At 33.7% G+C, this 27500-nt stretch overlaps 1 protein-coding gene and 1 pseudogene across 20 annotated transcripts in view; both read left to right on the top strand.

Moving 5' to 3' along the window:
* Positions 1-27500, top strand: part of LOC145259277 (teneurin-m-like) — a 694747-nt gene that overhangs the window by 200622 nt on the left and 466625 nt on the right. The window lies entirely within an intron of this gene.
* On the top strand, positions 6356-6488 carry LOC145259349 (U2 spliceosomal RNA; annotated as a pseudogene).

Genomic DNA, 27500 nt, shown 5'->3' on the forward strand with positions numbered 1-27500 from the left:
AGCCAGTTACCTCCTAAAATAGTGTATTGATGTCATATTTGGATATGATCTGCTCAGAGCAATTTGTCCTGCTTTTACATGATTAAAAAACTGAACGTCCTGTCCAAAATAAATAAATAAATAAATAATAATAATAAAAATAATAATAATAATAATAATAATAATGTACTTACCTGTGACAAAACGAAAATATCGTGTTCCAAAAATCATGTAAATTGGTCAATTAATTTTTTTTTTAATGAAAACTATTTTTAGCCATTAATAGGAATTCGTAAGCATTATTACAACAAAAACAAAAAGTTTGAATAATTGTTGTAGTTGTTTCGAAAATGTAGGGCAAAACACTCGCCACTCGATTACTCATGAAATTTGATTTTTTTTTAAAATAAAACTATTTGATCAGTTTACGTGAATTTTAGAATGTGATATTTTCGTTTCGTTACGGGTACCTACGGCATACGTATTTTTCTTTCGTTTTCTTTTTTTTTAATACAGTTAAACTTCTGACCTTTTCTCTATTTTAGTAACTCTGTTCTTACAGAATAGATGTTGCGAACCTATTCCTACTCTAACCCTAACCCTACTCTATCGTTCTTTTTATGGTAGATGCTCGATTGCGTTCCAGTCTATGCACACCCCCACTATAAAACATTCACAACAAATACTTATCTATCTATAATCACTTTCAATAATTTCCTTACTATTTATATATGACTAAAACTAAACGCAAATTCCATGAACAAAGTTTGTTTCCTGGAATTTCCCAGCTGACTATAATATGTTCGTTTTCAAGTCCAAGGTAAATAAGTTCTTGTTGAGCAGTCCTCTTAAATAATATAAATCCTACATAATTTCCACCCTTACCAACTATCGCTTAACTGACACGCATAACCCTTATCCTCGAGTGGTCTCTCGACTTTGATAAGCAGTTACCATATAGAAAAAAAAATAAATTGAAAAAAAAAATAACACCCTTCTCGGGATTATTCATAGTTCATATCCACTTAATACCGCTTGTCTTCCAATCATTGTTGGTTTATTCCAAATCGCTTGAGGTTTCCCTACCTGAATATACCGAAAAATATGTTCCTGGCAATTTTTCTACCGTAGAGCCCTCCAGGAAGAACTGGCCATATATACTTCCTCTCCGCCGATTTTTAATGATCTGGCATAGTTTAAATAATAAAGACAGGCATGGCTGTGCGTTTATGACGCATTGGAAGTGAATAGCACCCGCATTTTTATTAAGGAAGTCACGTTCGTAAGCTTGTGTGCATTTTAAAAGTCGCCGTGTGTTTGAAACGCTTAATAACGTACGAATTTACATCGTTCTTATCTCCTCTCGCGTTAAATTATATCACTTCTCAGATCCTTCTGAAGATTCGACGTGTCAGGTCAAGGGTTACCTCCCCTTTTTGTTCACGAATCGCTTCTTCTTAGAAGCGAAGCATTAATTAAATTATGAGTCAATACTGGTCGGTTCTTATCGCACGAGGCTGCCACTGGCTGGCGCCACTAGCCGACGGCAGCGAAGCAAGAGAAAGTAACGAAGTTTCTCCGAATTCGATTATCAAAGAGGCGCGACAATTGCAATCCTTCGCGGCTTTAACGACAAAGGTACGACATAACGTCTACAGTAAATATCGAGGATTTTTTTTTTATTAATTCGTCGGCATCCAAGATAGAATATGTGAGAAGGTTGCATTCATCTATAGCCATATATGATTCAACCAAACAGTTTGTCTGTAGATAAATGTGTATAAAAAAGTATATATAGTGCGTATTAATTCACATACACACGTGTGCGTATATATATATATATATATATATATATATATATATATATATATATATACGCATTTATGCCTTTCTCTTTAATATCCCCCAGTCTCTATGTGCATTTCTGTCTGTATGAATGTATATGGTCATCCACATACAGTACTGTTTTCCTGTATCATAGCTCATCAGTACGGTTAGACCAGCACATTTTTCTGCCTGGTATTGAACCTCGAACCATCGGGTTGATAGTCTACAGTTCTAACCTCTAGCTCATGGGATCAGTGCTCGCAAACGAGCTCATTAAATCGCCTACCGCTTTCATAGTGCTCTAGCGGCTTGTTTATTTACAAACAAACAAACAAACAAACAAACAGCCAGTCTCGCATTAATGTCAATAAAGCAGTGGCGAGATACATATACGGCAGTGCTCTACCCACGTGGGGCGTGGCTAAAAATGTATGTATATGCACACAGACACACACACATACGCACATATATACATATGTATATATACATATGTATGTATAGATAGGGTTCTGGATATGACCTTAAACTATATCCAGTGGTGAGGCACCAGCTTGCGGACTTTGGGGAGTGTGGAGCCACCCTTAAATTTCCATTGCTCCCAGGTCCACTCTGACCCAGAATGGTAGTACCAGTTAGGGTCCCAACTATGGGTTAAATAGAAACCAACTGGAAAACAACAAATATATTCTATTAAAAAAGTGTCTTCCAAATCTTTGGATTCGGCATTAAATAACCTGAAAAAGGGTTGATGTGCCGTAAAACAAAAACAACCAACCAACCATATATAGATAGGCAGGTATATGTATATGTTTATTTATACATATGCATACGTACATTTATGCTTCTGTATGTATATAAAATTATATTTATATATGCATATATGTGTGTTTGTATATATACAGGGTGACCAAAAAAAACGGGCCCAACTCTAATTAGGCTCCGTTTCTTAGCGTTTTGTTCGAATGAACTGAAACTTTGGTCATAACTAGTTTATTATATTCAAAACATCACATCAAAAACCTAGGGTCTTTGACCTTTTTCTCTCCGTTCTACACATATGTTCTAGATGGCCTCAATTTAGCTTTTGTTTTTTTTTTGGGGGGGGGGGTCACTCTGTATATGTTTGTGCCTGTGTTTGTGTTAGCTTGAATCATTTTGTAACCTTGAAATATTCAAATATTGATTATTTTGCGTTGTATATGGATTTTACTCTGCGAATTTCATATGTAAAATATGTGAAAATTGCCGACATTCTTTTCAGGACGACAATAATTTGCAATTCGAGAAGAAACGTTTCATTTTTGTTGTCATTAAAATTTCCTCACGCTTTTCACGGATTTTTGAATTCGTCACTTTTTATTTGATAAATCGAACAAATTGATTCTTGATGCAAATAAATGGGAACTTGAAAAAAAAATAAACAAACACAGGAAGATTAATAGATAAATCGATAGGCAATAAAACCTAAATAAATTAATAAGTAAATCGATTTTGTGCAAGTTTCGCGCAACAAAGTCATATTTGAAACCTGGACACGTTTCATTTTCCTACCTTCTATGTTTAGAGAGTTCGAATGGATCAGTCATGCTGCGTATAGAAAACCAATAAGAATGAATTAATGTTCGGTTATATAAAAGGCAGATCTCCTATTATGAGTCCCTACCTAAAACTCAGAAACAAAATATCCATACAAAGCTGGTATATTCTTTTTTCAGCATTGCCGCATGCAAAATATAGGCACGTTTTCTTTTGTAATAGTTATAACAACGAAGAGTCACTGAGAAAAACACGGACACAGATATAAGTTGAAAAGGTAGATTGTTGATTGGTTGGTTGTTTTTGTTTTACAGCATATCAATCCTTTTCGGGTTATTTAATGCCGAATCCAAAGATTTTGAAGAAAACATTTTTAATAGAATATATTTATTGTTTTCAAGTCGGTTTCTATTTAACCTATAGTTGGAACCCTAACAGGTACTACCACTCCGGGTCAGAGTGGACCTGGGAGCAATGGTAATTAAAGGGTGGCTCCACACTCCCCAAAACCCACAAGCTGGGGTCTCATCACTAGATATAGTTTAAGGTCATATCCAGGACCACCATTGAGGGACTTTTACCCACTGCAGGTGGGGGGCAGTCGGTGTATTCTAATGCCCCACCGACAGGGCCAAAAGGTAGATTGTATTGAAATAAAATAGAATCTACAAATAGCAACAGTCGTAGCACGTACCGCCAAGATGACTTAATACAAAAGTACACAAGCCACACCGAGAGTTGGTTCCTATTGGTCTATTTATACTCTTTGGAAGAGTTCATATCTCCTGTATGAGGTAATCTCCACAACAGTAATATATATTCTTTGAGAGGTCAACCGTAATGAAATTAGTCATATGGGAAACGGAAATTAGTCATACGTCAACGTTAATAGCGATTCTTTACCATCGACCTTTGGTGTGATATTGTACTTTTTTATATAGAGAGTGACAAGGAGTAATAAAAGGAAATATATGGACATGGTACCACTTTGCCTATTTTTTTTCACGGTGCAAATTTATTATTTTGATTTTGCTGGGGATGGTGCATCATTCCGGATGCCGGACATTCACCGGCTATCTCATACAACCGGTAAATATTTTAAAGATCCTGATAGTCCCTCCTATTTTTTTAAATCTCTCTTACACTTGGTTCATCGGGTATTCATGATAGATAGGTTTTGGAATTCTATTTCATACGTCTAGGTGCTTATATAATTACTGGAATGATGAAAATCTTCCTAAGATGCCAGTTTCTTTTTCATGTCGTACATAAGACTTTAATACGTCGGTATAATTTCCTTTTTAGCTCTGTTTAAGCCAGCGTGATTGGAAAAAACTAACTGCTACTAAAGTTGCTTCTGGACCAACATCACTTTGTAAAGATTTATTGGCTCTGTTTTCATGTTAAAGTAAGGGAGTCTGTTGAAACAAGCACACACTCCGTATTTGTAGAATTTTTTGCTTTAAGACGGAAGATTCTCAAACTCAAACATGAAGACTCGGATAAAAAGATGGATGGAATGCATATTGCTTCTATCACAAAATATATGGTGCTTATTTAAAATAGCACTTATCTCGCCTTAACAGAGTTTAAAATAGATTCCTAGCCTAGTACAGGACACCTTTTTCTCTTCCCTTCAACCTCTTTCCCACAGAACAGGCGTTTCGAGGCTGTCTCTGCTCTATCTGTATTTTCATATCAAGTACTCGACTGAACTCCAATCTATAGCCTCCCCTTGCTAAACTTTCACGAAAACACTCGTCTACCAGAAACCACTACCAATAATTCCTCCTACACATTACATACACTTTATCCGAGCCTAACCCTAAACGTAGATCCTGTAAACGAAGCTTCTTTCTTAGAACTGCACGCTAGCGGAACTCTGTTCCGTCTGCCTGCTTCCCTCCGGACTACAACTCTGTTTCATTTCCTTGCTTTCCAACCGACTACAATATGCTATATGCAAATACGGCAAACGGGTTACCGCTGGACCACCGAAGTTAAGCGACGTTGAACCTGGTCAATACTAAAATGGGTGACCATTTGAGACTTCCAGGTGCTTTATGTGTTCTTCGTTTTACCTCGGCATTGTTTCCAGTCGTCTTGATTTCTCCTTGCCACTGGACTCAATCAGTGTAGATTCAGGAGAGGTGTGGTAGGGGATTGCGCAAGCCTTGCCTCATAATTACACGCACACCTGCCTTTACGAGGGTATCCTTTGTCTTTCGAGACTAAACAGGGGCATCGATCGAATATATTCGCCTTCAAGTCTAATGTAAACAAGTTCTTGATGAGCCGTTCCCCTTAAGTAATCCAATTTTTCAAATTTCCACTACCAACGATCACTACGATATTGTGTCATTGACTACCGTACACTCATTAACGCTTGTCCTCGAGTGGCCTTGATAAGTGGTGACTCCTTTGTAAAAAAGAAATGACAATGATTTTTTGTGGTGTACGTACTCGTCATAAAACTAACATAAATCGATCAAGTAGTTTTTATTCTTTTACTAAAAAAATCAAAATTTACGATTTAAATTTTTTTAATTATTTTAATAATAATAATAAAAAAAATCTCGGTTAGCGAGGTATTAATTTTTGAAGAAAATGGCGGGTCCGCACCCCGTCTTATTTCCTTATAAATTTTGATTTTATGGATTATGATTTTTGGAATAAAACATCTTCGTTCCGCGCCGGGTATGTGCATCATAAATATTGGTCTGCATTTTTTTTTTAAGTGTAAGCCTAAAAAAGCGCCTAAAATATTTATAAAAACAACAACCGTGTCAATAAAATTTCAACCAGATTTATTGTCCATGTAAAATAGGTATATTGAAACGTAAAATTAATTAATTAAAAAAAAAATATTAAGGATAAGGACAAATGGGGGGGGGCGTTGTTTTATGGCGTGGGAAGGTGTCAGCAGTTCTTGTTTTAGAACTAATCCTCAAGAGAGTTTTTTTTTTTTAAATCTCTACTTCTTTTGATTATGTCTACAATTATATATTTTTTTTTTGCTTCTTGGCCTTTTGGTCAAGATCAAAGTGTAGTATCTGTTCTTCAGATGCTGCACTTCCATTTCTTGTTCTCTTTCGGTGGAGGAGAAATCCTTCACGACTGAGACAATTTTTATTTTTGTACCTTTTCTCCACATTAAAAAACGACCCTGGTGTCTAACTCTGTCCCGTGGGGAGGCATAGTAAATAGGTACAATTATATTTTGATCGCGGGGCACAATCATCAAACGATTTGGAAAACAAAGTGAGTGGCGAGCGAGTCGTTTTTATTTATGCATTTTTTTTACAGGGGAGTAGTCGCTTATCAAGGCCCGAAAGCCACTCGAGAAAATATAGATTAATGGATGTAAGTTGGTTGTGTAGTAATCGTTAGAGGTGTAGAGTGGGTAGAATTTGGATTATTTTAAAGAACGGCTCAACAAGAAATTGTTTAAATTAGACTCCCTGTGTGTGACTGTGTGTGTAAGTTCGTTTCCTATGGATTAAAAAACGGCGGGGCCGATTTCTGGAAATTACATCCAAAGGTATTTTTATGTGCCTGGCAGTGTTCTTAGAAATGCTTTGCATCGGGGTTTCTTCAATATCTATCGATAATCGATATTCAAAATAATCAGATAAAAGAATGAACAGGTGATTTTGGCTAAAGTTAACACCTTATACAGCCTAACATCACAAATGCATTTAAGAAGTTTTATTACCACAAAAGCAGAAAGGCCCGGCATATAAAATCAACAGTAAACTCTTGGATGCGACAGGCGCGCATTCGAAATGAATATTCTTTGCTTAAAGCACAATTGTACCAGGATACTTAACTTTTTCATTTAAAACTTAAGTTCAAGACATTATCACTGCACAAGCAGTAATGCCAGGCATATAAAATCAACAGTGGTTTCTTTGATATGACAAAGGAGCGCTCAAAATTAATATTTCTGTTAAGAGCGCAATTGAAGCATGATTCTTGACTTTTTTTCTTTTTAAACTTTGATTCAAGCCATTATATATATATATATATATATATATATATATATATATATATATATATATATATATATATATATATAAAATAATTTCATAAGTTAACAGTAGGTTCTCTACCATGCAATGTACACTACAATGTATTGTGGTCTAAGACACTGCGGGGAGACATGTGAAGCTTTCTCCCGGTGCACCGCAATGGATTCCCCATTAGAGCAGGCAATACAATCGGTTTGATTGAAAAATGAGCGATTTCACCGACTTCGATGACAATAGAAATATGAGTGTGAAACACACGGTTATCATAATTCAATTCCAGGCAATATCGGGTCTCTCTGTTGGTATATATATATATATATATATATATATATATATATATATATATATATATGTATATATATGTATATAGATATAGATATATAGATTACTTCATTAATCACATAAGTTGATATACGAAGATATAATTTTATGTGTAAATTTTCAGAATTTACTTCAACAGTGCTCAATACCTAGGTAGAGCTAGGTAGTAAGTTATGTCAATTAAGCTACACAGAATATTCCGCGTTTCATTCTCGTTAAATATGCCTGACGAATTCTCACAAGAACGAAACGCGGAATATTCTGTGTAGCCTAATTGCCATATATATTTTCATAATTTATGCCTGACGAATTATCACGTGAATTAAACGCGAAATATTCTGTGTAGCTTAATTGGCATATATATTTTCATAAATTATATATATATATATATATATATATATATATATATATATATATATATATATATATATATATATATATATATAAAGGGAGAGAAAGCTATTATTCTCTATATGAAGACACTCGGCGATAAGAAGATTTTCAATTACCGAATAAAAGTACTTAAAAAAAAACTGACTAAAAATAAAATTAAGCTCCATTGCAGATCTGTTCTTCTAATTTAAACGTATTGTGGCCTCCGCTTTGCACTAAAATAACCCGTGTCTTCTTTGAATGACGTCACCATCAGGTTAGAACGACGCGCAAGGCTTCAAGTGGGCAACCATCTTGCTTTTCGAAAAACCTACCTGACGATACTAAAGAAGCTGATTCGCTCGCTCTTATTTGTTCCGTTTTCTCGATTCATTTTCTTCTTTTTCTTCATTTTTCCAACTCTTTCCTGGTTTCTATTTTTAAATCTCTTCAGTTTTTTTAGTTTTATTATTCGAGAATGTCTTCAACTTTGCAATTATTCTATTATTGTATCCGTTTCGGTTTCAAATCTCCTATTTCGGTTTTTGTAGTTACTTTTATGCTTGTATTTATTTCGTCTTCGAATTTCTCGTCCTTCTTTATTTCTGTATTCATTTGTTATCGTTTTCGTTTACACGGCAACGCCCTCTTTCGATTTTTTCGTTCTTTCTTACTTTTTTCTTTTCTTTTTTTTTTTTTTTTTTTTGTTCTTGCATATCAATTTGTTAATTTCGTTTCGGTTTGTATTTCTAGATTTCGAAATACCGGTTCGCTGTTTCTTCGTTAATTTATTACCGGCTGGGTTTTCATTGTCTGTCAAGACATTTAGCTTCACCCAGTCTTTCTCTATTTCGCTTCTGTCATTGTCTATTTCTTTGTTTTATCTTCTATTTCTTCTCCATCGCCATCTTCATCATAATCTCTGTCTATTTTTGTTTTTTTTTAATGAAAATCACTGGGGACAAGTTATGAAGCCACGACGTAAGGAGTTAACAAGTACGAAAGCTGATAATTGCAAGGATAGTAGATTGGCCTTAGTTTCAAGAAGACCAAGATCATAGGTAGAAGGAAGACAGTGAGTAGGAAGAGTCCCACAACGTTGCAGTTCATGAACAGAAGCTACTGGAATAGGAAGCTATTTTACAATGAGGTATTTAAACAGCAAATTATACAGAGAATAACGAGTCAAACAAGCTAGAACAAAGGAAGCTGGGAATTCATCAGACAATTGTGAGGAAAGATGCCGTAATATTATTTTAAGAAAAGACTGAGACTAGCAAACGTCTTAATCATCTTCGTCTACTTCTCTTTTGCTTCTTCCTCGTAGTCTCTTCTTCGTTTTCTCCTTCTTGTCTTCTGCTTTTTCGTCTTATTCCACATCTACGTTGGTTTTCGTTCCTCCTTGTCTAGTCCTGAATATGCCCTTAAACTATATCCGATGGTGAGGCCCCAGTTTGCGGGTTTTTGGAAGTGTCGAGCCACCCTTTTAATTGCCATTGCTTCCAGGTCCACCCTGACCCGGAGTGGTAGTACCTGCTAGGGTCCCAACTATTGGTTAAATAAAAACCAACTCGAAAAAAAAATAGATTATATTAAAAGATTTTTCTTTAAAATAACTGGATTTGGCATTAAAAGACCTGAAAAGGGTTGATATGCCGTAAAACAAAAACTCCTAACCAACCAACCTCATTGTCTATTTTTTCTTCTTTTCTTCGTCCTCTCCTCTGTTTAATTCTTCGTTTATAAAAGCCAAAATCCACCCACGAACTCGCAGTTATTCATCTAGAGCAATGGTTCCCAACCTTTTTTTCAATCATGACTTTCTTTTCTTTTCATTGTATTTTGGTGAACCCTTATAGCTTATTTTATCTTTCAATAATGTAAAGAAAACCAAAGAACATATAGCAACAGTTTATCTTGAAGGAAGACTGAACCGATATTAACGTTACATGTAACATGGGGGTCCACATGGACCCCGGTTGAGAACCATAACGGCTCTAGCACTATCAACCGGAAGCAACGACCTTCTTTTAAAATGAGAGGTTGGAGAAGGATTAATCGAAGCATTAAGTTTGTTAAACATTTTTTCTCGGACTTCAGATACATTTCTTCTCGGGTTGAAAAAGGTGGGGGTCGGGTTTAGCTAAATCTTGTATTTGAAGATCTCGTATATCAGATTGTTGTCCTTTTGGCTGATCTAGCAAAATGCTCCCTTATATTTAGGAAAGAATGTTTTAGTTGAATGTCATTAATATTCAGCCTTAAGTTCATTCTTCTTTTATCTCCCTTCCTCGAGCATCACAAGGTGATGTAATTTATGACAACCCCCTCATTTTGGTATTCTGTTAATCTGTCACCCCCCTTCCATGTTTCCGTTTCAAATAGCATGGTTGCTAATTTGTCAAAGTTCGAGCCTAAAATGGCATTATTGTTTTCCTTTCAAAATTACAACTATAATATAAATCTCACCTGCCAGTTCAAATTATGTATGTATGTAATGTATGTATGTGTGTATGTATGTATGTATGTATGTATGGCCAAAACTTTCGACCGACGCGACGGATTTTTACGAAATTGGTATCGTTTTATAGCTGGACCCTTTGAACGAGAAATATCGAAAACTGGGCTAAAAACATTAATTCACTCATCCTCAACTGGGCCTTTTTCTATAGGGAAGGGTCGCTTTTTTCGCCGATATTTTCGAAAGTTATCGCGTCTTTTCAATTGACTAGCCGTAATTTAAACTTTCACCACTTCTGGTTTGGCGATGAACGCAACGGCAAAGACGTCACGGTTTTTTATTTTTTTTTGTCACGTTCTTTTCCTCCTTCACTGTACGGGTTCGTACCTGCCTACTACCACTTTTTTTTTTTTTTTTTTTTTTTTTTTTGCTCAACACACACCGGACAACTCCGAGCACCCAGGTTAGTTTGTAAGAAATACTATTATGTAATGTGTTCTTCAGAATTGTCAGATTTATTTCCCACATCCTTTGTTCCAGCTCGTTCGACTTGTTTACCTAGTGGTTTCCATTATTTCGCTGTTTTAATACCTCTTTGAAATACTGCTCACGATTCCAGAAGCTTCTTTCCAAGAACCACAAGCATGTAGAACTCTCTTCCTGCAAACCGCGTTCCTCTTACTCATATCTCTGAAATGTTCAAAACACTAGTTAATAGAAAGATTTGTATCATATTTCCATGATATATATGATGGAACGTACAGAAAAATGTCCAAATTTTACTGCTGATCTCTGCGACTCCGGGTGCTGGCTCTCACCAAAACAGATTGAGATAAATTCCAGCGAAAATTAGCTTAAAATAAAGGCCCCTTTTGATAAACTTGAAAGGATGTCCGACAGAAACGTGGGCGAATATCCTTACAATACAATATTAAGGCGGCCGAAGTGCAGACTGACCAAGTGTTTTGATGCGGTATTGTGAAGGTAGGAACCCAGTAACATCCGCGTTTTCCAAATGAAACAGAGAATAGGAGAAAAAACGTTTCCGCGTATTCCATGTACTTTGGATTATATTCCAACTATAATTCTTATCTTGGATGTTACTCTCAAAACGCTACGACCTATGTAACCTCCGATCTTTTTTAGGTACGTCCTGTAAAACTCGGGGATGTTTATGTTCGTATTGACTTACCTTCAACCTTCGTTTAAGGCTGTCTAACAAAGTTGATTTTTAACATGAAGAAAATCCAACTTCTAACATAGTGCACTCTTGAGATGCGACTGGAGATCACTTGTACATTTCATACTCCCCCCTCCCTCATGAAACTTCCTCCATCGGAAGAAGTTACTGATAGATGGACGCCGTATTGAATATCCACTTGAGACAAGGGAAATAACTGAATATATGAAAGAAGGCCACCAAGTTCGATAACTCTAACGTGAACACAAGCCGTCTAGAGTAATTGGAACTTTGGTTGGGTTGGTTTTGTATTACACTTAGACGTTTCTGAATCTGTCCGAAACATTGAAGCGAACACTGTATTTAATTCAGCGGGAGTAGATTGCTTAATAGGTATGAATTATTTTTTGTGGTGTGCCCGTTTTCTTATCATATCCACATATATTCTTTTTTTCTTGTATAATCCAGTTTGCACGCCATCCCTTCTAAACCCCACCTCACAATTTAGCAAATGTACGACGTGTACGTAACGCTCCTATCTCAACATATGTCTGCAAGACAGCTTAGTCTACTAAGTCTTTGTGCAGCACCGACATCCAGCGCAGGCACCATGCGGCGAATACAAGATTCAGGAACCTACAAGTCTCTATTATAATTAGACATTATTTTCATATCGCCATCTCCCGCCGGACGCTTAGCAATCCCGGTAGGATCCCTAGGGCCTCGAGTAAAAAAAATGCCTTTCTGCATTGAAGCATGTGATCTATAATTATATTAAGCCATTAACACAACGGTTTTCTTATCAATGATACACCGTCTGACATGGTAAATGTGTAACTAATTTACTCGCGCAGAGATATGTAAGAGAATTTAAATGCGCACCTTTCGGCGTGTTTTTCTAACTCAATGGTATTACTGGCATTTATTGCCATTACCTTCACATCTCTATGATGGAAAACACATACACACACATATATACTTTCAATTTGTCTTTACATAAGCAGTAATGTGTTGCTACACAGGTATGAGCATGTTCCGGTCTTCTAGTATTTAGTAACTAGAGACCTTTTCTACTTACTAAATACTAGAAGGTCCTGGATATATATATATATATATATATATATGAATAAAAAAGAATACGAAAAGTATAAAAGCTTATAACTTTTCTTTATTCGTTTTCAATTGGTGACGTGCAGGAATACAAAATAATAATATTATGAAAAAAAATTAAAAAACTTTTTTTATAAGTACATAATTTTCGACCGATCCTTCAGTCTTCATCGGTATATATATATATATATATATATATATATATATATATATATATATATATATATATATATATATATAAGAGGAAAATAAATAAGGCCTTTGTAAAATATTTTTGGAGTATTCTGTCGAACAATAAATTTGATTGTAAATTTCAACTTACAGTTTTAATTTCTTTTCTCTTATAATAAGCTCTACCCTCTATTGTGGGTGTATTGAGCTTTTTTATTTGATTGGGATTAAAATATCCATATATAAATGCTAGTATTTATATTAGATTGAAGTTTACCATTGCTTTCATCAGGTAAACACTGCATCTCCTTTGATTTCATTATATATATACTAGCTGGCAGCTCAGCGTTGCTCGGTTGTACAGTACGCTTAAATATGATATTTTAATTTATGCAGATTGCGTATGCATTATTATAGAACCAATCCTCTATTGATTATTATATATTACGATGAATAATTTGCCCGGTTGACGAATTCGCAAAAAAATAAAGTAAATAAAATAATAATGATAATGTTGTTCATCAAATTCCGTCTGTGTTTGTTTACAATATCACGTCAGCTGATATTTGGGCTTGACGATGAATGCACCGGAAAAGTCAATTCTGATTAATGTTTAGTTTTTAAAATTTGTAAAAGAAGTAATGATTTGCGACGATTTTAAGTGGTACCTCTTCTTTAATCGTAAATTGAACTCATTAATAAGAAAAGATTCTTTAAAAAATGTTCAGGTAAGCCCACGCTTGAACAGGAGATAATTCGATCCGTAGTCGAATACTCTACCATCAATCTATGTCTCCAGGTATCATGAATCTGTTTTTTTAAGAAGAAATGATTTGCTGAAATTTTATTATCTCCCTTTCCGATGTAACGTATGTGCATAAACTATTATTTTTTTTATCTATAATGGAATAAAGCTATTTTGTTTGTTTATCTTCATTTTCAATACTCATCGGATGAATTTCTGTACAAAACATATCTAGGAACACTGCCAGACATATAAATTGGCTTTGTGTGAAATTAAAATGTCACAAATTAAAAACACCATACATATACCTCTGTATATGGAGAAGGAGTGACAGTCATCCACATACAGTACTGTTTCGCTGTTTCACAGATCATCAGTACGGCAAGACAATCAAGTATCTCAAGCCAGGATCGAAACCCAAACGATGTTCGGAGCTTCTAACCGTTGCACTATACGGTTGCTGGTATGCGAGCAGTGAATTAACAATGTTTTGACATTGTCCAAACACCTAATCCCAATTTATTTACACAAAAAGCATCGCTTTATACGCTAATGGTGATTTGTATATCCCTTCCCAAATGCTCAACCAAAGATAGAGAGTATTATAGAGAGAGTGGTATTATATATATATATATATATATATATATATATATATATATATATATATATATATATATATATTTGTAGTATGGAAAATACAAACACATATGGACACACTCGTTGATTTCGACGTACGACGTTCCGCCACAAAAACAAAGCTGTTCAGAAGTCCATACAGATGATTTATTTATAATGGTGAAGGTTTTGTGTAGAACCAACTACATTTTTAGTATTACTGCTAACATTTGTCGGTGCAAATGACTTCCACAGGACAGAGCATACAGTAGACCGCAGGTTTTAGCATCAGAGATTTTCTTTCTCCTAGATGCATGTCTTAACGAAGACTGGGGGTGCGTCTCTCTCAGTAAATTAATGCGCCCGCAGATACCAACCTGAAAAACACGCAGACACACACACACACACAAACACACACACACACACACACATATATATATATATATATATATATATATATATATATATATATATATATATATATATATATATATATATATATAATAGCATTATAGACAATACAAAGCTTTATATTAGTATACATAGATTTATTCGTCGATGTAATAAGGAAAAAAGCTATAATTAGGCGGGAGGGTTTATATGCTCTTTATATCAATGTATTTAAGTACGCACACACACACACACACACACACATATATATAATATAATATATATATATATATATATATATATATATAAGTAAATTGTTAAGAAAACCGTATGTAAACCCAACAAGCCGCGGCTTTTTTCCCACCCATCATCTGCTAGAATTATTAACATTCTGTAGATTTCGTCATGTAAAGAACTCTGCTGTAGGTTGTTGAGAGTTTTGTTGGTGATAGTAAGCACGCAATGGCAGGGGTACTTGACGGGTACGTGTATTGGGGGTGGGGATTAGAGAAGTGAACTAATAGGGTGGGCTTGGTGCACGACATGTAAGACAGGATCTTACAACAGTGCTTCTCGATCTGGTCATGTCCCCTGTCAATCTAAAAAAATAGTTATTCGTGACCCGCCTAATGTCACCAACTAGTTCACGAGTCAAGATCAGTTCGAGGCACTCAGTTTCCCTGCTGCAAGGCGTTCGCGGCAAACACCCGACTAGCTACAATCACTAGCGACAATTTCGCTTACTCTATAGCTGTGAATAAAACTAAACGAAAATTCCATGAGCACAGCCCTTCCCCCCCCCCCCGAAATATGTGTGCGGAAAACATTACCGCAAACCTGCTTCCCAGCTGACTATAACATGGCAGGTTTTTGATGAGCCGTCTTCTAACGTAAATAAACTCCTCCAGTTTCCACTATTACCGACCATCACGATACTCATTAATCCTTATCCTTGAGTGGCCTCATGGCTTTGACATTCCGCGGCTATATTGTAAAATAACTAGGTACTAGAATGAAGTGTGATTCGTAAAGGTGCATAACTCGGCTGCGTCCTAGTAATACAACCTCCCAGGTCTTACTTCCTTCAGAAGTGAGGATTTTTATTGCCATCGTCTGAGGCGATACGGCGAGAGAATATTTATAGATCAGTTTTTGCACGCGATTTAGTCATCATACCTCTCCCCTATGAAAACCGTTTTCCTCACCTTGTCTTCTTGTACACCGTGCCCTGTACTCTGTCAAGGCAAGAAAAAGTGTCCGAAGCGACCCCTCTTCTGATGTGGCAGCAGGACTTTCATCTTAGGACAGACCTGGTTTTTACACAGAAGATTGCATCAAGGGTGAGCTAGATTTTAAACGTTGTCCGGGATTGAATGATGATCAACGAATGTTTTAACTTCCCATATTTGTGTTGTCACCGAAATCGGTGAAACCACCCATTTTTTCAATTAAATCGATTGATTGATTGATTGTCTGCTCTAGTTGGGAACAAACCACGCTGCGCCGGGAGGAAGATTCACATGCCCCCCCCCAGCAGTGATTTAGTCCATAATACATTGTAATCTACATTGCACTTTAGAGAACCGACTGTTGATTTTATAAAATTATATATATATATATATATATATATATATATATATATATATATATATATATATATATATATATAGTAGCGTTCGTGTGTGTGTGCATGTCTGTGTACAACTCTCCTACAGGCCACGCCACTGGACAGCTCATGATTAAACCTGAAATGATGATGGTCCCCCACCTGGGGATAGTGCACATCATTTTTCAAAGATAAGGTCAAAGTGACCTAGTCCATAATACATTGTATTTTACATGCCTCTCTGCATTGTATAAACATTGTACTGTAGAGAACCTTCTCTACATATAAAATTGGATGTAATTAATGGCTTCACTAAAAGTTTAAAATGGAAAAGTCAAATATCATGACTCAGTTGTGCTATAAACAGAAACATCATATCAAACATAATATCAAATAACGTATTGTTGATTTTACATCCCAGACCTTTCTACTTGTACGGTAATAAAACTTCTCAAATTCACTTGTGATGTTAGGCTGGATAAGACGTTAACTTTATTTTAAAAATCGCCCGTTCCTTCTGTCATCGGATTTGTACTGATTACCGATAGAGAATGTCTTTAAGACCACTGCCAGACACATAAAATCAATTTTGTGAAATTAAAAAAAAATCGGTCCAGCCGTTTTGGAGCCCATAGGAAACGAACTCACAGACAAAGTTCCTTTTATATAAAAGTCAGGATATAAATTATTTGGATTCTTTGGGCTTTTGTTCTCATCTTGAGTGTTATTTGCACAACGTTTCGATCGATGTAACCTCCGAGCTACTTTAGGCGCATCTTGTCGCACTCGGACATTTTTCTGTCCAACTCTGGAATCAGGATATAATTTCAAAGGAACACTTTATTTAATTTATGGGGGTTCCATGCTCTCATTCTGTAAGCCATGACTGGGTATGAGTATTAGCAGTTGTATTTTGAGTGTCGCTGACATGTGAGTTGAACTTTCAACTTCCAGAAGAGTATAACTTCCGACTGAATTTTGCCAAATACTTTATTCAGTACACCAAAGACTCTTTCGGATATTTTTAAAATAGTACTCAAGATGAGAATAGTAGTCCGAAGAATTCAAATACTATGAATAATTAATCCTCATCTTTTTTTTTTTTTTTAGAAAGGAGTCACCACTTATAAAAGCCTGGAGGCAACTCAAGGATAAGGGTGAATGGGTATACATTAGTCAATGTAATTATAGCATAAGTTTGTAAATTGGATTACTTAGGGGATGGTTCATCAAGAATTTGTTTACGTTGGACTTGATGACAATCAAATTGTAGTTAGCTGGAAAGTAGGCAAACGAAAGTGAGTTCCACAGGCGTGCAGTTCTAAGAAAGCTTTGTTCATGGAATTTACGATTAGGTTGGGAAATTATTGATAGTGGTGTTGGCTAGACGAGTGTTTCTCGTGAAAGTTTGACGAGGGGGGGACCATAGATTGAAATTCAGATGAGCACTTGCCATGAAAATAACGGTAATGCAGGGACAGGCTCGCAATATCTCTTCTGTGGGAAAGAGGTTGCAGGGAAGAGAAAACGGGCATCCTCCACTAAGCTAGGAAGTCTATTTTGAACTCTGTCAATGCAGGATAGGCTGCTTCTAGCAGATTATCCTGCCCATATGTGGCAACATTACTCCACCATTGGCCGCTCATCTCAAAAATTCAGAAACATACGTAAGAAGTGGGGGCAATACTACTAGTAGCATAACATAACATGCTAGAAAAATAGTTGTTTCTACAAAACGACCTTCACAATCTAGTGGGCGGTTTATTTCTCATCTTTTTTACAGTCCGTTTCTTACCATAAAGTCTTGGCTCGTATGTTTTTTTTTGTTTTTTTTTTTTTTTTTTTTACTTTATCCTTAATTTTATGGTAAGGATGTTTGATAGAGATCCAGTACTTGGTACCTGCGCAAATCATTCACAGGAAAAAAATACACCTAACTACTGCTACAATCATTAAAGGAGAAATAAACAGTGTTTTTGTTTTTTTTGAAGGAGTTTGAGTCCCCCCCACACACATTAAAAGCCGGTATCAGAACTTATTAAGGCTCGAAGGCCACTCAAGTATACGGTTTAATGTGTCATGTGGTGGGCGAAACAACCCCGTCATAAGCGGTAGTCGGGGAAATTGAGCGAAATTTGATTATTTAAGAAGACGGCTCTATAAGAATTTCTTTACAACTATGTTATTATCAAATAGGAAGCAGTCGCGCGGTATAAATTTCCACAGGTTGGGAGTTCCATTAAAGAACATGTTGATTTTAGTTCAATTTTTATAGGAGAAACAAGTGAATCGGAACTTAATACAATTTTTCTATTTTCATTTTACAAAATGACTAGGGGGGGCTTTGTCTGGTCGTAAAATACGCTTAAATACGATATTTTAATTTGTTAAGATACCGTATATATTATTATAGAGTTATGATTTCAAAAATAAAAAAAAAATATTTGGGTGCCATCAGCTAGAATCGAACCCGAAAGCAAAACTCTAGCATTCAAAGTTGGCGGCCTTACCACTATACCAACGTAACACGCATATGAAATGATTAAAATAAAGATGAATGTACAAAATGAGCAACGATTTTTTTTCAATTTTGACCCCTTAAAAACTATTTTATTTGACTAAAAAAAAAAACGCATAAAAGAACGGTTCATAAAAAATCCAATCATTAGAGGCCCCTAGCGCAACTCTGCAACTTTTAATTTAGTTTGAAAATATGGTGGCAGACTGATAGATAGACCTAGTAAGTTTTATAAACTAGATTATTATTAATAACGAAGTACTACATATCTACATTTCGTGTGTTCTAAAGTTAATGTGACGCCACGTGGCCTTAGATTTAGGTATGCGTCTTTGTAAGTATATCATACTCTCAACGGTGCCATATAACCCTCATAAAGAATACGCGCTCTAAATGAAAGAGACATATGTGTCCCTTTTTATTGTTTCTATATCTACACCCTATCAAGTGCACCCCTACTCCTTTTTAATCTATCTATCTATCTATCTATTTGTATGTCTGTCTCTCCGTCTCATATATGTGTGTATCATAATACTTCATTATCTTTAGCTATATGTTTATATTGATATTAATTCGCACCCCTGGGGTCTTGGAGAGTTGTCTCCCATTACATACGCATGAATTTCAACCCTTATATATGCATCATTGCTCCACATTTAAGAACACACACACACACACACACATATATATATATATATATATATATATAAATATATATTGTAGCTTCCTTCCAATGTAAGGGTGCCTGCGCGTGAAAGTTTTGAGGCAAGAACGCGATCTCAAAGCATACCTCCCTTGAGTAGGCATTGTTAAATACCAGTAGAAAGCAGAGGTTCAAGACGACTGGAAATAATGTCGACATGAGCAGAGAGTACGTACAGCGCTTAGAATTCCCAAATGGTCACCATCTGGTACTAGTTAAGCTCAACGTTGCTTACCTTCGGTAATCTGACGAGAACCGGTGTGTCAACGTGATTATGCTATATATTATAGATAGTATGTATATATATATATATATATATATATATATATATATATATATATATATATATAGCTTAGTGAGTTGGAATGGGAGAGTAGGTTCAATTCTATATGAAGAGACTTATCAGGATAATATAAAGCTCAACAAGTCTCATCATCTATAATTCGATATAACCCCCTCAATATCATCTATAATTTCATTGATATATTTCGTTCCTCATGAATCTCACGATGTTACCCAGCATCTTCTTTATTCTCCTGATGACAAGCATTATGCTTCAAAATGCCTTGGTATAAAGAGTCCCCTCTATCCCCCGACTAAATGTGTATACCCTTATTGAATAGATGAACCATTCTATATTTACCAATACATAGTTTTTGCGAGTTCATTTTCCATTCTTATTGTTTTCCTCTATATATATATATATATATATATATATATATATATATATATATATATATATATATATATATATATATATATATATATATAATACAATTTTCTTTGTCACGGAAAATAAATAAGTCGCATAGCCATGCAAATGTACCTGATGACTTCGTTCCCAGTATGAAATAAATGGCTTCAAATATTCTTTTAACTTTTTCTTTTAAACACACACACGCGCATATATATATATATATATATATATATATATATATATATATATACACGTTAGTCTTTATTATATATTAGATAGTATATATATATACATATATATATATATATATATTACACACGTTAGTCTTTATTATATATTAGAAGATATCTATTCTAACAATGCATAATTTGTTAAATACTTGTCGTTTAATCACTGTATCGTTGTCTAAACTAAGCTTTCTACCATACCGACAACTCTTTTACCTTCTCGCCTCCGCGTCTCTTTCAAAAATAACTAAAAAAATAAACAAATAAATAAATAAAATGGCTGCCTTCCCAGATTGTATGACAATGAAGAGAATAGCACTTCTTTGGCAAGGAAACATACAAATAAAAACAAAACGCACCTAAATGATCCGCGCTTGTTCAGTTATGGCATCTTCATTATCTGACTTGATTTGGCACTTCTTTCTTTATTTCATACTAGTTCTGTATATACCCGGTGTTGCCAGGTCGAAACATATCGCCGGGCGGAAGGCTTAGTTACATAGTGTTTAAGATACATAGTATTTCCTAACTCTGAATCCTGTTTACCCTTTTCTTGAAAGTGAATAATATTTTGGATTTATTGGAGCATAAGTCACGCCAGTCTTTATCTATGAAAATTAAATGGGGAAACAACTTTCATAGCTTTCATAAATAAAGTTTACTTCCATTTTTAAATGCAACTAGAGTAGGCTAATAACAATAAAAAAACAACAAATAAATTAAATTTAAATATGAATAAATTAATAAATTTTAAATAATATTCTGAAACAGAATAATTAAACAAATTCTTTTGCTAATCATTATTAATTACGTAATTATTAAAATATATTTAATTCAATATGTAAATAACAAAGTCTTTAATGTGAGTTTCCTTTGAATAAGTAGTATATGTAAAGTCATGGTGAAATAAAAGTGTGTAAAAGTCCGTTTGACGTCTGAAAATTTTATTTGTTAAAAGGTGTACCTTTCGTACATATATTAAACAACTTGTGAACAACAATCAAATAAAAAAATACAAAAATAGACAAGAATACGATTTTATTATAATAAAAAAGCTGCAGTCACCCGGATGTTGTTTTGTTTCTTTTATGCTTTCTCTTAAAGTACACCGTTACCTCCATTTTTTCTTTTGCCTTAATACATTTCTTGAAGAAGAGAATTAAAAAAAAACAAAAAAACTGCCGAGAACGTCATATGTGAAGTCGTCAAAAAACGTTTACAATTTTACATCCGTTGTACAGATCCATTTTTAAAATAGAAAATGACAGGGTGGAACGATAAAATTGTCAACACTACAGAACAACACTACAAAACAACACTACAACTTTCTTTTTAAAATCTTATTGAAAAATAAATGAATTCAGATAACTTGATTATGTAGTAGAGCTGACGTCTATACAACGTAACCGTTTTCAGCCTCAATCATCGACTCGATAAGGGTTCGGAATTGGGAGCATGCCTTTTCCACAGCGCCGGCAGGAGCTCGGCGAATAGCAGCGATCAGGCTAGCTTTGGTGCTGTGGGAGGTCATATTGAAGATATTCTCGACATGACTAAACGAGGTCGGCGAAGGAGGGTGGGGCTAATGTGAGAAGGGTACAAAGTCGTATCATTCCTTCTGTAGCTGAGCCTGTGTGTCTTTGGACTTGAGGGTCGGAGCCGAATCCTGCTGCCACACCAAGTGTCTGCTAGTTGCTACTTGATTGCAGAGGTAGATCACCAAACACTTCAGCACATCCAGATACACTTTGGTGTTGACTTTGAAGCCGACATTGATGTGAGGTGTCATGATGTGGCCCTCACTTGAATCCACACTAAAGACCAGAACTGTGACCGAAAACTTCATTAAGCTTTTCCCTCAGGCGCTAAACCATCCGGATTTGCATATGGAAAGTGCTGGCAATAGTCCTGTTGTCATACCTTGGATCGGTAGAGAGCATGAATGGTACAGCGGCTCATCTCTGATCTCGCTCGTTGAACACTGTTTCACTTTCACACATTATACAAGGCTCCTATCGTTCTAGGGATTTGTATACAACCGGCGAACTAGTAGATAGTCTACACCAAAACTTGAAATCCGGTTTTCATCAAACGGAAATGGAATCATGTCGCCTTTTCTAGAGCGACAATTTGTGTAGTTGTTCCACTTTGTGTAGTTGTTCCAAGCACAAATATGACCGCTTAATCCAGTTAGATACGCTTTTCCAGATAAGGAATTAATCCAGTCAAGACCAGCAGACAATAGTTATCTGCTCGTGTCAAAATGGAAAGCTATCACTGAGGAATTCAAAGAGATTCAGCATATTTTATAAATTGATTCTGGCATCTGATTCGTTCGTTCGCATAAGCCATAAATATAATCGTTCAAGTCTTTGTGGTCAAGCCGTCTTAATATAACGAAAACATTACAACAATATAAATAACCATATACAGTAATTCGAGCGGTCATCAATATCTGCAGTGTTACAGTCGTGTTTAATCCCACCTGTTTCTCTGTCAATATAGACTAGCGAAACCTTTGGAAATTCCACGGTGACATCTTATGTAATATATTGCTGCTGGGATTATTTTTTATTTGAACTCTTTTATTCTTTTCTGACTCTGTTATTTTGCTTTGCTTTTTTTTTCTCTCTTTTTTATCCATCTCTGTATTTGCTTTTTTCTCTTTTTTCTTTTTTTCTTTTCTTCTTTTTATTTGCTTAAAGATTGTTATTTTATTTTATAAATAATCAAGACAAAAACAGGGTTTTTATTATCAATTGATATATTAGACAAAAATAACTTACGGAAGCACACGGCATTAATCTGGGACCATAACTGCCATTAATATCTACCCAATTACGTGTTGAATGCAACTATATTTAACAGCCTCTAGATAATTCCATTATTCCTGAAAACAGTATATCAGCTCACCTCATGATATATATATATATATTGAATAAACGTATAAACAGCGTATATATATATATATATATATATATATATATATATATATATGTGTGTGTGTGTGTGTTTATATTAATATATGAGTGTGTATTCGAAAGCGTACCTAGAATGTTGGGTCATTAGGATATAATGGATGCAACTCTTCCTAGAGAATTGCCAGAAAGAGTAACTCAAATCCGATTATCATATAAAAGAACAACAAAAACTAGCAACTAGCCATATGTGAGTGTGTGTGTTCGTACGTATATATGTATAGACATATAAATTTTAATGGGTGTAAAGATAGTTGTGTTTTAGTGGGTGTGTTTTCTAATGTGTCTTTCTTTATTTCCCCACCCCCAGAAACTATTTGACTAAAATAATTAAATACAATCGACTAATCTAATATTCCCAATGTTAATGCCCCAGGTGCCCACCTGATCTCACCATACTTTGTTCTGTGTATTTATTCCTTTATTGATTTATTTATTTCCGTTATTATTTTTATATATATATATATTTTCAATCATCAGGTGTCCCAAAATGTTATAACGTGATTTTATGTAAAATATTTTTTGTATAAATTATTCATATTCCTTTGGTAAATCATGAAGAATGGAGTCAAATACATAAACACGCTCAAGACGAACATTTATTTAAAAAAATAGTATATAATACTTTATACCAATAATTATAATGGTGTAATGAAATTAATAAAGAACCTTTATTTAATATGTATGCATGTGTATATATATATGTGTGTATATGTATGTATATATGTATATATATATATATATATATATATATATATATATATATATATTTCAGCAAAATAACGTTGCAGCCCCACAAGAGCCATGAGAGTCAATAAACCAGCTATGATATGGCTAAAATTTCTTTTGTGAGCGGCGACATCGCCAAACACACAGTCAAACAACGTCGCATCCCACAGGAGCTATGGCAGCTAACAAACAGGTTATAACATGGCTGTAAAAGCTCGTGTGAGCTGGAACATTGTTTGGCTGTGGGAATAATTATATAATCTCGCACATTCTGAAAATTATATATATATATATATATATATATATATATATATATATACACGTTCATATGTATATACAGGTTCATATATATATATATATATATATATATATATATATATATATATATACACGTTCATATATATATACACACTTCATATATATATATATATACACACGTTCATATATATATACACACGTTCATATATATATACACGTTCATATATATATATATACATTCATATATATATATATACATTCGTGTATATATATATGCATTCGTGTATATATATACGTTCATATATATATATATATATATATATATATATACATTCGTGGCTATATATATACATTCATATATATATACATATATATACATATATATATATATTCATATGTATATACATATATATATATTCATATATATAAACATATATATATATATATATTCATATATATTCATATAGATATTCATATATATATATTCATATATATATATATATTCATATATATATTCATATATATATATATATTCATACATATATATACTCATATATATATTCATATATATATATTCATATATATATATTCATATATATATATATACATATATTTATATATATATGCATATATATATTCATATATATATACATATATATACATTCATATATATATATATACATATATATATTCATATATATACATATATACATTCATATATATATACATATATATACATTCATATGTATATATACATATATATATATATACATTCATATATATATACATATATATATTCATATATATACATATATATATACACATATATATATACATTCATATATATATACATATATATATACATATACATTCATATATATATACATTCATATATATATATATATATATATATATATGCATTCATATATATATACATTCATATATATACATATATATACATACATATATATATACATTCATATATATATACATATATATATATACATTCATATATATATACATATATATATATATACATTCATATATATATATATACATTCATATATATATATTGTGCTTTTCAAAGGAACATTTTCTTTTTTTTTTCGAAAGACCTTTTGTCAACACATAAGAAATAAATACAAAAATATAAACATGTATATATAATGAACTAAAAAGGAAACAAATATTCAAAATTGACATAATAATTACATGGTCGATTCTGCGCTACGAAACAGGTGCTGTCAAGAATTGAACATATATATATATATATATATATATATATATATATATATATATATATATTCAAATGTACGAAAAAGGAAAAAATACGAAAAGTATAAAAGTGTACAACTTTTCTTTGTTTTCTATTGTGACGTGCAGCAATACAAAATTATATCATGAAACAGTTAAGCATCTTTTTTACATGTACATAATTTCGACCGATCCTTCGGTCTTCATCAGTGTAATGAATATATATATATATATATATCTTATTTAGAAATCGTTACATTTAAATAATTATTGGTTTTAATTAAATGTTTGTCTTATAGTCACAAATGAGAGTATCCTGTACTGTGTTGCCACTTCTCGGTTGGTGCATCTAACGCTAGTTTCCATCTCTTGGACAAAGAAGAGTCTCTAAACTAATAGGTCCCATACTCTCAACTAAACACCAACCCCTATCTCATCACCATAATATTGCATCCCTGTGACTATTTTACATGTAGTTTAATGGAATGTGCTCTAATGAGCCAATTGCCCATGTTCACCGCTCGATGTACATATCCCCGAGCAACCCGCTTAGCAACAAAATCACACCTCTTCACAGTAAAAGTCCCTAAGTGCCGGAAAGCATTCTACTCGAATATTTTTCCCCCTCAGACAGCTAGGTTTTGGCATTCCCTTTCCTGCTAGCTGTTTCCCTCACTGTACTAATATGCAGAAGTTTTACGTAATCCAACGTCTTGTTCATATCTCCTAAATATTGTTTCAAGTATTAGTCTCTCACGTCGAAGTGGCGATATGCCTTTGTTTGAACTGAACGTGATTACAAAAAAATTATAAGCGAGGTTGTGAAGTTGAGTGGCAAATGGTCTAACTCCGAACCCATCGTCTAGAATTCTAAATTTCTGGCATCGACACTTTATCTGAAAGTTTTCCACTATTCAGAATATCTTTTACTTGTTAAGAAATGAACTATTTTGACTTCGACTGCTAGCATTCTTACGAATTCGGCTCTGACTCCAAATTCGACTCCTTTCAAAATCTATCCCCATCCCCTACTACAAATTCGACTCTGCACACTCGTATATAATCCAACATATGCGGTATTGATGACGAATATGTTTCGATCAAAAATGCTAAATATTTTAAAATTTTAAACAAGTGTCATGAATTTTGAGACACTTAATATATGAGAGGAAAATACGCTTTACATGCATGTTCAGGAAGGCAGCTTGCAGAAGGATGCCGGTACACCATTACGTGGAGTATCGCGTTGTGGTCTACCGACCAGGCGAGTTTATTCGGGGTTGCATATCCCTCAGTGAATTAAGCGCGCCCAAAATACCAACCTGAATATAATATATTATAATATAATATAATATATTATAATATAATATACTATAATATAATATATTATAATATAATATATTATATTATAATATATATATATATATAATATACTATGTATAAAATATAATACATTATAGTATATTACAATATAATATATCATAATATAATATATTATAATATGATATATTATGATATAATATATTATGATATATTATGATATAATATATTATAATACGATATATTATGATATAATATATTATAATATATTATAATATGATATATTATGGTATAATATGTTATAATATATTATAATATCATATATTATAATATAATATATCATAATATAATAGATTATAATATAATATATTATAATATAATATACTATGTATAAAATATAATATATTATAATATAATATATATGATTGTGTCTCTGTGTGTGTTTGTATGTCTGTAAGGTGATGTACTAGGA

The sequence above is a fragment of the Euprymna scolopes genome, chromosome 34, assembly GCF_053919585.1.
Source record: "Euprymna scolopes isolate OS-2025 chromosome 34, ASM5391958v1, whole genome shotgun sequence".
Taxonomy (NCBI): domain Eukaryota; kingdom Metazoa; phylum Mollusca; class Cephalopoda; order Sepiida; family Sepiolidae; genus Euprymna; species Euprymna scolopes.